Source organism: Capra hircus, chromosome 15 (genome assembly GCF_001704415.2).
Source record: "Capra hircus breed San Clemente chromosome 15, ASM170441v1, whole genome shotgun sequence".
Taxonomy (NCBI): domain Eukaryota; kingdom Metazoa; phylum Chordata; class Mammalia; order Artiodactyla; family Bovidae; genus Capra; species Capra hircus.
In genome coordinates, this window is record NC_030822.1 from 1,633,244 (window position 1) to 1,647,611 (window position 14,368).

At 41.8% G+C, this 14,368-nt stretch overlaps 1 pseudogene; it reads right to left on the reverse strand.

Annotated features, from left to right (window-relative positions):
* On the reverse strand, positions 397–7,652 carry LOC102189056 (annotated as a pseudogene).

Genomic DNA, 14,368 nt, shown 5'->3' on the forward strand with positions numbered 1-14,368 from the left:
TCAGCATAGATCTGTAGGCAGCTGGATTATTCCACCCCACCCTGAATCAGTTGCTCATGTTGAAAAGCTGCAACCAGTCTCACTGAAGCTCTTACAAAAATAATGTTTAGTTTTCTTCTCTGGCTGCTTTTCATATTTATATTTTGATTTTCATTAAATGAAACTATCATGATCAGTCTGAGGAACTCTGGAGTATTTTGAATGATACTACATTTATTCTCAAACTTATGCTATATAAAGTTTATAGGAGTTCCTTTAAAAGCAGGTCCAGAATTAAATAAAGTTGGGAAAATACTGCATTTGTCAAATCTAAACTTTAGGATCGCTGATAAGTAAATTCCCATGAAAGTGCTACACAGCATACTACAAATATTTGAAAATATAGATTCCCGTGGGTCACTTTTTGAGACAAGCTGTCTCACTGTGATCCACTTCTACCAAATACCAGTTGTTCTGTACTGTGTATGAACACTCTTCCTAGGAGAATAGCATAAAGTTAAAACATCATACTTAGGCTTTCTATAGCCTGATTCCTCACATATAATTGCTGTGTGTATTTTGCAAGCTACTTAACTTCTCAAATGTGTTTTTTTCTTCTGAATTTAAAAGTTGATAGTAATAATGTCTATGTGGGAATTTTTATGAATACTGTATTAGATTGGGCCTGGCATATAATATATGCTCAGCAGTCATGTATATGTTATGCAAATAACATATAATCTACATTTCATATATATATACACACACACATATATACATTATACTATTAATGAAGACAGCATTATAGTCATTCTAAATGCTAATAGCAACTGACTTGTAATTTTCTGACCATAATCATCACTTTTTTTTTTGTAGCATAATAATTTGTAAGCATGTTTTATATTAATTTACAGAGTAAGCTTCTCTGTTTTCTGGGAAAAAAGGATTTAATATGATGTATGTTCTTAAGGGTGAGTTAGTAAAAGAATAGCAGTAAGCATAAACACATTTCTGAGAGGTTATCACTTTCGACACGGCAATGAGAGCGTGTGTAGAAGCTGTCTTCCAGGTACATTGTGAGCCAGCGATGCATAGAGGAGCGTCATGTCAGTGTTGGTCAAGCGTTTAGAGTCGCAGTAGAGAATGGAGAATCTGGCATTTAAGTCTAGGTAAGTCTGTCTGGACTTTACATGCTCATCTCTCTCACACTATACAGACACTGTCCAACCGTGGACTTAGAGGAAAGATTCTAATACGTTTCCAGTTATAACAGTAGCAGCTGTTTCTACCAGGATGAGAGCAATAAACAGCAGACACTGGTAGTCTAAGATTATAAGGTGGTCTCAATACCCTGGTGTATGAGAATTCCATTCAATCATCCCTTCATAGAGTGGACATTAATTGCTCAAATTTTTACTGAGTTAAAGCTTGCTCTCCTCCATGCATGAGAGGCCATTGGGGCGGAGAGAGATGAGTGACCGAGCAGATAGCAGACTAAAGTCTCAAAATATCCATCTTCTGGGGCCTGGATGCCAGGTTCTTTTATGGATCAGGAAACAAAGTAAAAAGTCCATTAATCTTGCAGATATATCCTAAGATGGCAACCTCAGGCAGAGGATGTGTTGATACTTCCTTCCTGACATCTCCAGATGGACAAGGCGCTGAACAAAGGCTCGTTAACAGTCAGGTGGAGGGGCAGGATTCTCTGAGGCAGGCCATTATGTACAATTATAATTTTTAAAAAGTAAGTCAATTTTCTAAAAGCAAGTCAAAGAAACAGTTGTAATATGGAATCAAGGTTGGTTTTTTCCTGCAACAAAATATCACAAGGAAAATTCTAGGAATTACTGCACTGAGGCTTTTAAAACTGATAGACAATAAGAAATAGATTTTAGGTATGATGGATTCTCCTTGAGAAATAGGTTATGGCTTGGCACACAGTGATGCATGTTTCCAAATCAGTGGGAATAAAATGTACACCAGCCTGAACCTAATCGTCAGTCCCAGTAGTTTTTGCTTTATGCAGGACAGGATTTCAGTTATTCTTGCCAGTTGTCCATGCTGGTCCTCTGGTCCACACCAATCATTCCCCCTGATAATTTTCGTCTTTGGGATGGGCATCTTTGTTTGCTTGAGTTTGTTTATGAATTGTGTTCTGGAAAGGACACTGAAAACAAACTTTCCAGGAACAAGTCTTGCTAACTGTACCGCAGTCCCTCTGGCTTCTTTAGATTCTGCCAACTTCTTTGACAACTTGAAGACACCGTAGCTTTTCACTTTGTTTGGGCAATCCTTCCCATGCCGTGGAGAAGGAAATGGCAACCCGCTCCAGAATTCTTGCCTGGAGAACTGCATGGACAGAGGAGCCTGGCGGGCTACAGTCCACGGGGTTGTAAAGAGTCAGACACGACTGAGTGACTATCACTCACGCTTATTACGTTACCTCTATCCATCCTTCATGTATTGGCTGAGGTGCTGATTCTCTGAGAAAACCTCTGCCTGTCATTGAAAGTGTGTTTTTGTAGGACTTCCCTATAGTAGTCAGTGGTTAAAAATCTAACTTGCAATTGCCTTGCTATTTAGGCAACAGATTCAATCCCTGGTCGGGGAAGTAAGATCCCACATGCAGAGGAGCAACTGAGCCGTCTTGACACAACAAAAGATGCTGCCTCATGCAACGAAGATCCCACCGGCCAACTAAGATCCGACACAGCCAAATAAATGAAGATTTTCCAAAGCAGATTCTCACTATGCACTCTCATGTGGGCACCTTGTTCTAATTATAGTTGTATATCCTGATTTGTGAGTTTGCTTAATGTTTGTCTTCTCCTGTTAACCTGAGCATGTGAGACTGAACATGTTTGTTTTCTATAGATATGTACACCCATGGCCAGGACTATGGCTAAACTCATCTGGGACCTGTACAGTGTTGAATGAATGAGTAATTCTTGTCAATGGTGCAAATGTTTCCATCGAATTAAGGCATGCAATTCTGTCTGAAATCCATTTGGCTTAATAAGAGACTTCTGTCCCTGTGTTTCCCATGCTTATGCCAATGTGCAGCCCCAGAGGTAATGATGTGACTTGATTTTAGCATCATCAGAGAGAACTAACACAAGCTATGTTAATTCACTCACAGTCTCCCTCAGCAAGCAAAACTGGATTCCTGGGCACACACTCATCACTGTTTGTCCAGTAGTCTGAGATAAGGCCCTATTGTGGCTCTCACAGGGGCTTTGTCCCCCGAGTGTTCCATGGATGTATAACTCTCTCTTTCAGTTCCCAATAACTCCATTTGGCTTTATAGGTAAAAGACCATGTAAATGGACCATAAAATGTTACTTGAGCATTGATACATTCAACTGATTGTCCACAGTGCCTGTTACCTTCCATGGCCTTGCCCCAGAGTGAGAGCTCTCCTAACTGGGAGCCGTAGTCATGACCAGGAAAAATAATCATGACTTTGATTATGATGATTGCCATTTCCTGGATACTGCAGGGATTCTCTTCTTTTCTCATGACAGCAGTAGCCTTTTAGGGAGGATGTTGTTTGGGGCTGCCAATCTAATATCTCCACTTTATAGATGAATATAAGGTGACTTAAAGGAATTGGGTGACTTATCTGAGGAGACACGTCAGCAGCTCTTACCGTACAATCATGTTAGCTATTTCTGTGGCATTGCTTTTTTTTCTCAATCTCTCTTTGCTCCAAAATTCTTTTCCCTTTTGATCAAAGACTAAGAAGAAAATCTCAGTAGAATGTTTCTTATCTTTTATGGATTGAATTTCTGATTCAACACTCATATGTGAAATCAATGAATTAGCCTGTTCATTGTTCAGCATACCAGGTAAGCCTCCAATCAAATCTACAGTCTGTATATATTTTTAGGGACAGAGGTAGGCAGGAAAATATATCAAGGTACCCATTTCCCTCTTGATTTATTCATAACTGAATACTGAATATTTTATGCAACAAACTGGATGTTATTAGGTGTCTGTGATTTTTAGTGACAGACTGTGTTACAAATACCATGGAAATTCTTAAGAAGACTATTTATTTATGTTGTATAAAAATAAAAGGAACAAGAGGGTCTTTAGTCCCTGTTTTGCCTTATAGAAGCTTTTAGAACTTGGGCAAATTGTTAAACATTTCTCATTTTTAGCTTCCTCTTTGGGAGTATGGTAATATTAGTTAACAACTGGCTAATCCCAAGGTTTTTGGGAGTATCAATTTAGATCTCAATGTGAAAATTTATGATAACTCAGAGAGCACATATCATTAATGAAAAAATTAAAAAAGAGGGGGGCCCAGGCTAAGTGACCAACTATGAATTTGCACTGAAATAAGAGGCATAAAAAATCATAGCAGAATGAAGAATTTATGGGAATGAAGTAATCTGGACTCTAGTTTCTATTCTGAAGCTTTGCTGGCATTAGGCACTCAGTTAATAGTTAATAGATTGATTAACTGTTAGATATATTGACTGGTGAACTATCGTGTAAATGAGACCATGGTACCATTCCACTGGCCCAAGACAAAAATAATGCTCTCTGCTTTGGAATAAAGAATAGGAATTTCCCAAATAATCAGCATTTTGTATATTACTCTTGTACTTCTGTACTCTCTGATCAGGGATATGCTTCTTACATCCTTCTAGACCTTAGAAAGGCACACAGCCTGATACACTGTAAGGACTTAGGTTGGAGAGAGAATGAATGGTGATGAATTACTGATCCAATTCCAGCGCTTTATGTGGCTTGTTCGTTGGTCTTATTGAAAATTTATATAACTTTTAAATGTAGAAGTAGTCTTTCCTTTTCTTTCCTGATAGAGAGGGGAGAGGAAACTTATTATAAATATGTGTTCATATAGTTTTTGTCATTTAACTTGGATTCAGAAAGATAGTATATTAGTTAAGTTCCCAGTAGCTAATTGTATATTTAATTTCAATACCCATGCTTTTTATTTCTCCACATTACTTGTGAATAACTCTCTAAATAAATTGGTCATTCACGAATAGGCCAATATAACGAATAACATATTTTGTGCCCCAGCTGGAGTAAAGCGACTTTATATCAAATATTAGGAGAATATTTCTCAGTGATCCAAATGACATGACTTTAAATTCAAAATGACATGACTTCAAATACCAGCTCTGCTACTTGCTAGATTTATGGACTTCTCTCTGTAACTCCTTGTGAGCAAGCTTCAGCTTCCCCATATGTGAAATGGGGATAGATCATACGTCACAGGGTCGGGTGATAAATCACCACAGGTATAATGTGTGTGTACATTTCCGGTGCCTTGAAAATTGAAAGTGCTCAGTAGTTTCTAACTATCATCGTTTAATTCATTATTTAAGTTTGTGCATCTGCTTATATAGTATTGATGATACATATGAGAGATGCATCTTAAATTAAGATGAAGCAAATTATTACAAGTAACACAGTGATCAGTGGTGCTCCATAACTTATAACAAAAAGGCAGTGTCTACAGAGGAGTTTTTGAAGACTTCATGGAAACTTTGACACTCATGTTATTCTTTAAAGAGCAAATTTGAATTGTACTAAGGGCACCTGGGCTACCCTGGTGGCTCAGAGGTTAAAGTGTCTGCCTGCAATGTGGGAGACCTGGGTTCGATCCCTGGTTTGGGAAGATCCCCTGGAGAAGGAAATGGCAACCCACTCCAGTATTCTTGCCTGGAGAGTCCCATGGACAGAGGAGCCTGGTAGGCTACAGTCCATGGGGTCGCAAAGTCGGACACAACTTCACTTTCACTTTCACAAGGGCACAGAGTATCTTGTTCAATTTTTAATTGTGTCCTGAACACCCAATATGTGGTGATCAATCCCCAAAAAAATCTTTCAAAGAGATTGCTAAAAAGCCAATACATGATTTAAAGACCTTTTATAATTCTATCTTATCAGAGGTGGTGTAGTTGCTTAGTCATGTCAAACTCGTGCGACCTCGTGGACAGAAGAGCCTAACAGGCTACAGCCATGGGACTCTCCAGGCAAGAATACTGGGGTGGGTTGCCATTTCCTTCTCCAGGGGATCTTCCCGACCCAGGGATTGAACTTGTGGCTCCTGCATCGTAGGCAGATTGTTTACCATCTGAGCTACAGGGAAGCTTTGCATATAATAATAAGCAAATTGGCAGCTACGTTTCAGGGTCTGCAGAGGTGAAAAAACCCCGATACAAGTGTCTCCCTGCAAAGGTCACGGTCCCTGGTGCTCGCCCACCTCCACATGCTGACTAGACTCAGCTCTCAGGCAGCGTTCTCCTTCAGCGCCAAGAGGATCTGGCCTGCAGGGGTAACTTCGGAGGAGCCGTCTCTAACGCCCATGTCAACCGCGTCCCTCTAGTCCCGAGGTCAGCTCTGGGGTCTTGCTGCTTCGACAGGAAGCCACCGTCCTTCTCCAAAGCCCGGCGGGAACGTTCCAGGAGCCGCCTGGACTGCCGGGCTTCCTCTCTCCGGTCGCGTTTTGGAGCCGCTGGACGGCCACACGGCCCTGGCCGAGGTCCTGAACCAGCTGGGAACACCGGACATCAAGGAGCATCTACAGCTCTTCCTCGGGCGGCAGGGTGAAGCTGGATACAGGCCTTCCATCAGCGGCCTGGCCACGTTCTTCCACTCCAACCCTGCCCCCACGGTCTGTTTCATCTCTGTCCAAGGACTCCTGGGTGATCCAAGCTGTCCCTCCATCTGAACTGTGTGTCCCCCACTGGTTCCAAGCTGATGCCACAAACTTGGCATTGGCGGGAAGACACAGGAAGTAATCACCGCCATGCGCTCGGGCGCCATCCTCCGCCAGGACCAGGGTGACGGGGTCCCGGGAACACATCAATGGCCAGAACGTCAGGAGCCTTGCTCCTCTCCTTGAGGCACGAGGCCGCCGAGCCCCGCTGTTCCCGGCGGTTGTTGCTGCGCAGCAGACGCTGCTTTAGAGCCCGGATCTCGCCGGGTTCCGGAGCTGCAGGGCCGCGTCTTATGAACACGAGACTGCGTTTGCAGCTGCTTTTTTCTCCCCTGTACCAAAGTGCCGACTTAAGAAACTCCTTCAGTTTGTTGAGAAGAAAGATGGTAAAAAAATAAAATGAAATGCTCTCAGCACGTTTCAGCCCCCCTCGCTAGATTTAGGGGCAAATGATACGAGTGTTGATTAGTGTAAGTGAGAACCAGGAAGGTGCCTCCCCTGGATAACGCTGCTTCCCACGGCCCTCCTACCGCCCCAGCAGGAGTAAACAGGGAGTGGGGACCTGCGTTTTCCTTCAAGACCTCCACCCTTCCCTCCACCCTCTAACCTCATGGCCCGGCTGTCACCCTCTACCTCGAGACCTGAGGACTGATCTCATTTTCTCTCTTTTGGCGTGTCACTCACCATGAAGGCAAGGAATCTCAGGTCAGCCCTCAAGGGCTGTTGAATAAAGTCCCCATCCCTTCATACCCCTGTTTCTAAGCCCCACAGCCACTCCTGCCCAACTCCTGAAATCATTCTGCTCTTCCTTCTGGGACTGACAGCCGGTCATCAGCATAGCCGGAAACTCTCCTCTGGAAGTTCCCTTAACCTACTGTCCAGCTGACATCTGCGTCCTGGGAGAGGGCTTCCCTAGAGACCACTCAGTGGTGACATTCTCTCTCCCCTTTCTTCTTAGTGCTGTATGCGCCATGGTCTGACTTTACAACATTGTCATACTCTGATTTTTCCCCCCAAACTTCTTCATTTAGTTTTTAGTGGCCTTTTCTAGTTTTGTGGGCTTAATATGATAGTTTTAGGAACAGTTCAACAGTTAGTCGCTTGGTTGTGCCCGACTCTTTGTGACCCCATGGCCTACAGAGTCCATGGATTTCTCCAGGCCGGAATACTGGAGTGGGTAGCCTTTCCCTTCTCCAGGGGATCTTCCCAATCCAGGGATCGAACCCAGGTCTCCCAAATTGCAGGTGGATTCTTTACCCGCTGAGCCACAAGGGAAGATCGGAGTGGGTAGCCTATCCCTTCTCCAGTGAATCTTCCCAGTGCAGGAATCAAACCAGGGTCTCCTGCACTGCAGGCAGATTCCTTACCAGCTATTAGGGAGGCACTTGATATAACATGTGAAGTTTAAACCCTGGCCAATTGCTACAATATTTCAAATTAGTAAAATCTGATTCAGCGGGTCCAATTGTTTACGCAACCCTTCTAAACCAAAAGGAATCTCAAATTCACCACGACAGATCTGAAATCATCTTTCTTATTCTTTCTAGAACATTGGCTTCTTCCTCACCATTCCCTCTGTTGCTATACAAAAAATGGAGTCGTCATTGCTTCCCCTTTCTCTAATGTCTTACATTCAATGCATCATGAAATCCAGCCAGCTCTATTTTGAATACACCTAGAACTGGGTACTTTTTCATTTTCTCTTTCATTACCTGCCTGCTCCAAGCCATCAGCTTCTGTTACATAGATTGTGAGATTAATGCAAAGAAACATGAAATTGGTGAAATCATAGTGTACTAGTCCTCATTCTCACATGTACGTTTTCCTTAACCTAGCCTACATTTTGAGTCCTTAGAAAGATTCTGTCACTACCTTCTAACAGTAAGAATGTCTTCATTGATTGTATTCTGTTAAGTGCCAGGCAATATTGTTATATCCATTTTACAAATGGATAAAATGAGGCTAAGACACCCTAGTTAATACATAATGTCATTCAGAAAAAAAATGAATTCTTACTTGGTATAGCTGTAATGTCCTATATCTAAGTAGACAAGGAGTATTGTATGAAAAATTGGAAGAAGACATAAATGGAATATGACAGTGGAAGAAATTTGGGGCAGAAGCAAATGGAATGCATGAGGATGCAGGACATTGGGTTTTCTAGTTATCTGGAATTCCTCTAATCCACTTCTCAAATCAATGCAGAGACCAATAACTCTTAATATATAGAATTCTGCAGTGCCAGTTGGTATTATCTCTCCAGTCTGACGATGAGTTCAAGGGACAGTGGATGGACAAACGATATCGAGCAACACCCAAAGCCAGTCGTCTAGTACCGGGTGGAGCAGGACTGTGCATCCAAATATCTCTATTCTGAACTCACACTTTTAACTTTACTCTCTACATGTCTTTATTCCTTGTACAGGATTTACTACAGTATCCCACTGCATGAAATGACATAATCTATGTATCCCATTATCTTTTGAGAAAATGAAAGCCTAGAATACAATATTCTAAACTATGATTTAGGAGAGTATAATACTGCTTGATACAATAGCAGTAATTGAAATGACATGAAGTAATTTACAGGGACCTATATTATTTCATGAATAGCCTGTCAGTGTTTAAAAATCTGAATTGTGGAGACAGAGGGAAAGATGGCGGAGGAATAGGACGGGAAGACCACTTTCTCCCTCACAAATTCCTCAAAAGAACATTTCAACGCTGAGCAAACTTCACAAAACAACTTCTGTAGGCTGGCAGAGGACATCAGGCAACCAGAAAAGCAGATCACTGTCTTCAAAAACAGGTAGGAAAAAATATAAAAGACGAAAAAGGAGACAAAGGAGGTGGGGAGGGAGCTCCGTCCCGGGAAGGGAAGCCCGTCCCAGGAAGGGAATTTTAAGGAGAGGTTTCCAAACACCAGGAAACACTCTCCCTGCCGAGTCTGTGGCGAGCCTTGGAAACACAGAGGGCAACATAACAGGAAGGAAAAATAGATAAATAATTAAAACCAACAGATTACAAGCCCAACAGTAACTCCCCCACTGGAAAAGCAGCACAGACGCCTGCATCCGCCACTGGGAAGTGGGGGCAGGGCAGGGACGCGCGGGAGGCGCGGGCTGCAGAGCTTTGTAAGAATCGGGCAGGAACGCCCCACGCGCAAGCCAGAACGATCTAACTTGGGCTAGCAAACCAGACTGTGGGATAGCTACCACGCGAAAAACTCAAACATAAGACACCGCCAGGACCGCGCACAGAACAAAGGACGGAACGGAAAAGCCGGCTGCAGACCATCCCCCGCCAGAGGACAGGCAGCCAGAGTCCGTAAGGACTGGAAAGGGGCAACTTGCAGACCCCAGGAGAGACTTTACTTACCTAACTGCAAGCAGGCTCCTTTGCTAAGACTTCTGGGGGTGCTGGACAGTCACAATCTAGCCGCACAGGGGTGCGCCAGCGGTCCACCCAGAAAGCTGAGCAGCAGCGGCAGAAAACGCGACAAGCCGCAGCGATCGCGCTCGCCAAACTCCTGAGCTACTAGGACCTGGGAAGGGCACAAAGCGCAGTCCCAGCCAAATCTGTGCCTCTGAGGGCTGCCTGAGCGCCGAACCTGAGCGGCTTGGACCGGGGAAGCGCACGCAGCCTAGGGCCGGCCCCAGACCGTTCCCAGCTGAGCATCCTAGAGCCGGAGCGGTTTGTGCGCCACGAGAAGGGACAGGCCAAGCGGGGCAGAGATACTGTGTGCACACGACAGCGCTATTTGTTAGCAGCAGCCCCCCTCCCCACAGCGCGACTGAACTAGTGAGCCTAAAAAACCAGCAAACAGAAGAAGTTAAACAGAGGGAACCACCTTGGAAGTGATCCCACATGGCCCATTACACCAGAAAGGGCCAGATATTTTTAATATTTTTAAAATCATTCCTTTTTTTTTTTTTGCTTTTTTTTTCTAACTTTTTTTTAATTGTTAAGTCTTCTATTTCTCCTCTAATTTTTATTTCTATAACCTATTATTACTATATTTTTTTGTTTGTTTTTTAAAAAGAGTTGTTTTTTTTTTTTTTTTTTTTTTTTAAGGCAAACACCACATACAGTCTTTGGATGGTTGTTGATGGCTTTTTTTTTTTGATTGTTTGTTTGTTTGTTTTTTAATAATTCTTTTTCTTTCTTTTTTTTTTTCTTTCTTTCTTCCTTTTTCCTTCTGCTTCTCTCTAATATTGTATCTTTGAAAATCCAACCTCTACTCTAGATTTTTAATCTTTGCTCTTAGGTTTATGTGGTCAATTTTGTACATTTAAAAACCCAAACTTCACTATCCCAGTTTACCTGAGAGCGAGATTACTGGCTTGACCACTCTATCCTCCTCTGGACTCTCCTTTTTCTCCACCAGGTGGCCTCTGTCTCTTTTCTCCCCCATCTCTCCTCTATCCAACTCTGTGAATCTCTGTGGGTTCCAGACGGTGGAGAACACCTAAGGAACAGGTTACTGGCAGGATTTGTCTCTCTCCTACTCATTCCTCTCTCTGATCCTCCTGGTCACCTCTGTCTACTTCCTCCCTCTCCTCTTCCCCATATAACTCTGTAAATACCTCTGAGCGGTCCAGACTATAGAGCGCACATAAGGAAGTGACTACTGGCTAGCTTGCTCTCTTCTCTTTTGATCTCACCACATCTCATTCCAGTTACCTCTAACTACCCCCTCCATCTTCTCTTCTCCTTATAACTCAGTGAACCTCTCTGAGTGTCCCTCAATGTGGAGAAACTTTTCACCTTTAACCTAGATGTTTTATCATCGGTGCTGTATAGATGGAGAAGTCTAGAGGCTACTGTAAAAATAAAACTGAAAACCAGAAGCAGGAGGCTTAAATCCAAAGCCTGAAAACATTAGAGAACTCTTGAATTCAGGGAACATTAAGCAATAGGAGCCCATCTAATGCCTTCATACCTACACCGAAACCAAGCTCCACCCAAGGGCCAACAAATTCCAAAACAAGACATACCAGGCAAATTCTCCAGCAACACAGGAACACTCCCCTGAGCTTCAATATACAGGCAGCTCAAAATTATCCCAAAACCTTTGATGTCTCGTAACCCATTACAGGGTCACTCCATTGCACTCCAGAGAGAAGAAACCCAGCTCCACCCACCAAAACTCCAACACAAGCCTCCCTAACCAGGAAAACTTGACAAGCCACTGATAGAACCCCACCCAAAGTGAGGAAGCTCCATAATAAAGAGAACTCCACAAATTCCCGGAATATAAAAAGGCCACCCCAAACGCAGCAATATAACCAAGATGAAGAGACAGAGGAATACACAGCAGGTAAAGGAACAGGAGAGTTGCCTCACCAAACCAAACAAAAGTGGAAGAAGTAGGGAATCTACCTGGAGAAGGAATTCCGAATATTGATAGTGAAAATGATCCAAAATCTTGAAATCAAAATGGAATCACAGATAAATAGGCTAGAGACAAGGATTGAGAAGATGCAAGAAAGGTTTAACAAGGACCTAGAAGAAATAAAAAAGAGTCAAAATATAATGAATAATGCAATAAATGAGATCAGAAACACTCTGGAGGCAACAATTAGTAGAATAACGGAGGCAGAAGATAGGATTAGTGAAATAGAAGATAGAATGGTAGAAATAAATGAATCAGAGAGGAAACAAGAAAAACGAATTAAAAGAAATGAGGACAATCTCAGAGACCTCCACGACAATATGAAACGCTCCAACATTCGAATTATAGGAGTCCCAGAAGAAGAAGACAGAAAGAAAGATCATGAGAAAATCCTTGAGGAGATAATAGTTGAAAACTTCCCTGAAATGGGGAAGGAAATAATCACCCAAGTCCAAGAAACACAGAGAGTTCCAAATAGGATAAACCCAAGGTGAAACACCCCAAGACACATATTAATCAAATTAACAAAGATCAAACACAAAGAACAAATATTAAAAGCAGCAAGGGAAAAACAACAAATAACACACAAGGGGATTCCCATTAGGATAACAGCTGATCTTTCAATAGAAACTCTTCAGGCCAGGAGGGAATGGCAAGACATACTTCAAAGTGATGAAAGACAATAACCTACAGCCCAGAATACTGTACCCAGCAAGGATCTCATTCAAATACGAAGGAGAAATCAAAAGCTTTACAGACAAGCAAAAGCTGAGAGAATTCAGCACCACCAAACCAGCTCTCCAACAAATTCTAAAGGATATTCTCTAGACAGGAAACACGAAAAGGGTGTATAAACCCGAACCCAAAACAATAAAGTAAATGGTAACGGGATCACACTTATCAATAATTACCTTAAACGTAAATGGGTTGAACGCCCCAATCAAAAGACAAAGACTGGCCGAATGGATACAAAAACAAGACCCCTCTATATGCTGCTTACAAGAGACCCACCTCAAAACAAGGGACACATACAGACTGAAAGTGAAGGGCTGGAAAAAGATATACCACGCAAATAGAGACCAAAAGAAAGCAGGAGTGGCAATACTCATATCCGATAAAATAGACTTTAAAACAAAGACTGTGAAAAGAGACAAAGAAGGCCACTACATAATGATCAAAGGAACAATCCAAGAAGAAGATATAACAATTATAAATATATATGCCCCCAATATAGGAGCACCGCAGTATGTAAGACAAATGCTAACAAGTATGAAAGGGGAAATCAACAATAACACAATAATAGTGGGAGACTTTAATACCCCACTCACACCTATGGACAGATCAACTAAACAGAAAATTAACAAAGAAACGCAAACTTTAAATGATACATTAGATCAATTAGACCTAATTGATATCTATAGGACATTTCACCCCAAAACAATGAATTTCACTTTTTTTTCAAGTGCTCATGGAACCTTCTCCAGGATAGATCACATCCTGGGCCATAAATCTACACTTGATCTTAGCCAAAAGGCCGAGAAGCGATAGGGCCATAAATCTAAACTTGATAAATTCAAAAAAATTGAAATCATTCCAAGCATCTTTTCTGACCATAATGCATTAAGATTAGATCTCAATTACAGGAGAAAAACTATTAAAAATTCCAACATATGGAAGTTGAACAACACACTTCTGAATAACCAACAAATCACAGAAGAAATCAAAAAAGAAATCAAAATATGCATAGAAACTAATGAAAATGAAAACACAACAACCCAAAACCTGTGGGACACTATAAAAGCAGTGCTAAGAGGAAAGTTCATAGCAATACAGGCATACCTCAAGAAACAAGAAAAAAGTCAAATAAATAACCTAACTCTGCAACTAAAGCAACTAGAAAAGGAAGAGTTGGAGAACCCCAGAGTTAGTAGAAGGAAAGAAATCTTAAAAATTAGGGCAGAAATAAATGCAAAAGAAACAAAAGAGACCATAGCAAAAATCAACAAAGCCAAAAGCTGGTTCTTTGAAAGGATAAATAAAATTGACAAACCACTAGCCAGACTCATCAAGAAGCAAAGAGAGAAAAATCAAATCAATAAAATTAGAAATGAAAATGGAGAGATCACAACAGACAACACAGAAATACAAAGGATCATAAGAGACTACTATCAGCAGTTGTATGCCAATAAAATGGACAACGTGGAAGAAATGGGACAAATTCTTAGAAAATTACAATTTTCCAAAACAGAACCAGGAAGAAATAGAAAATCTTAACAGACCCATCACAAGCACGG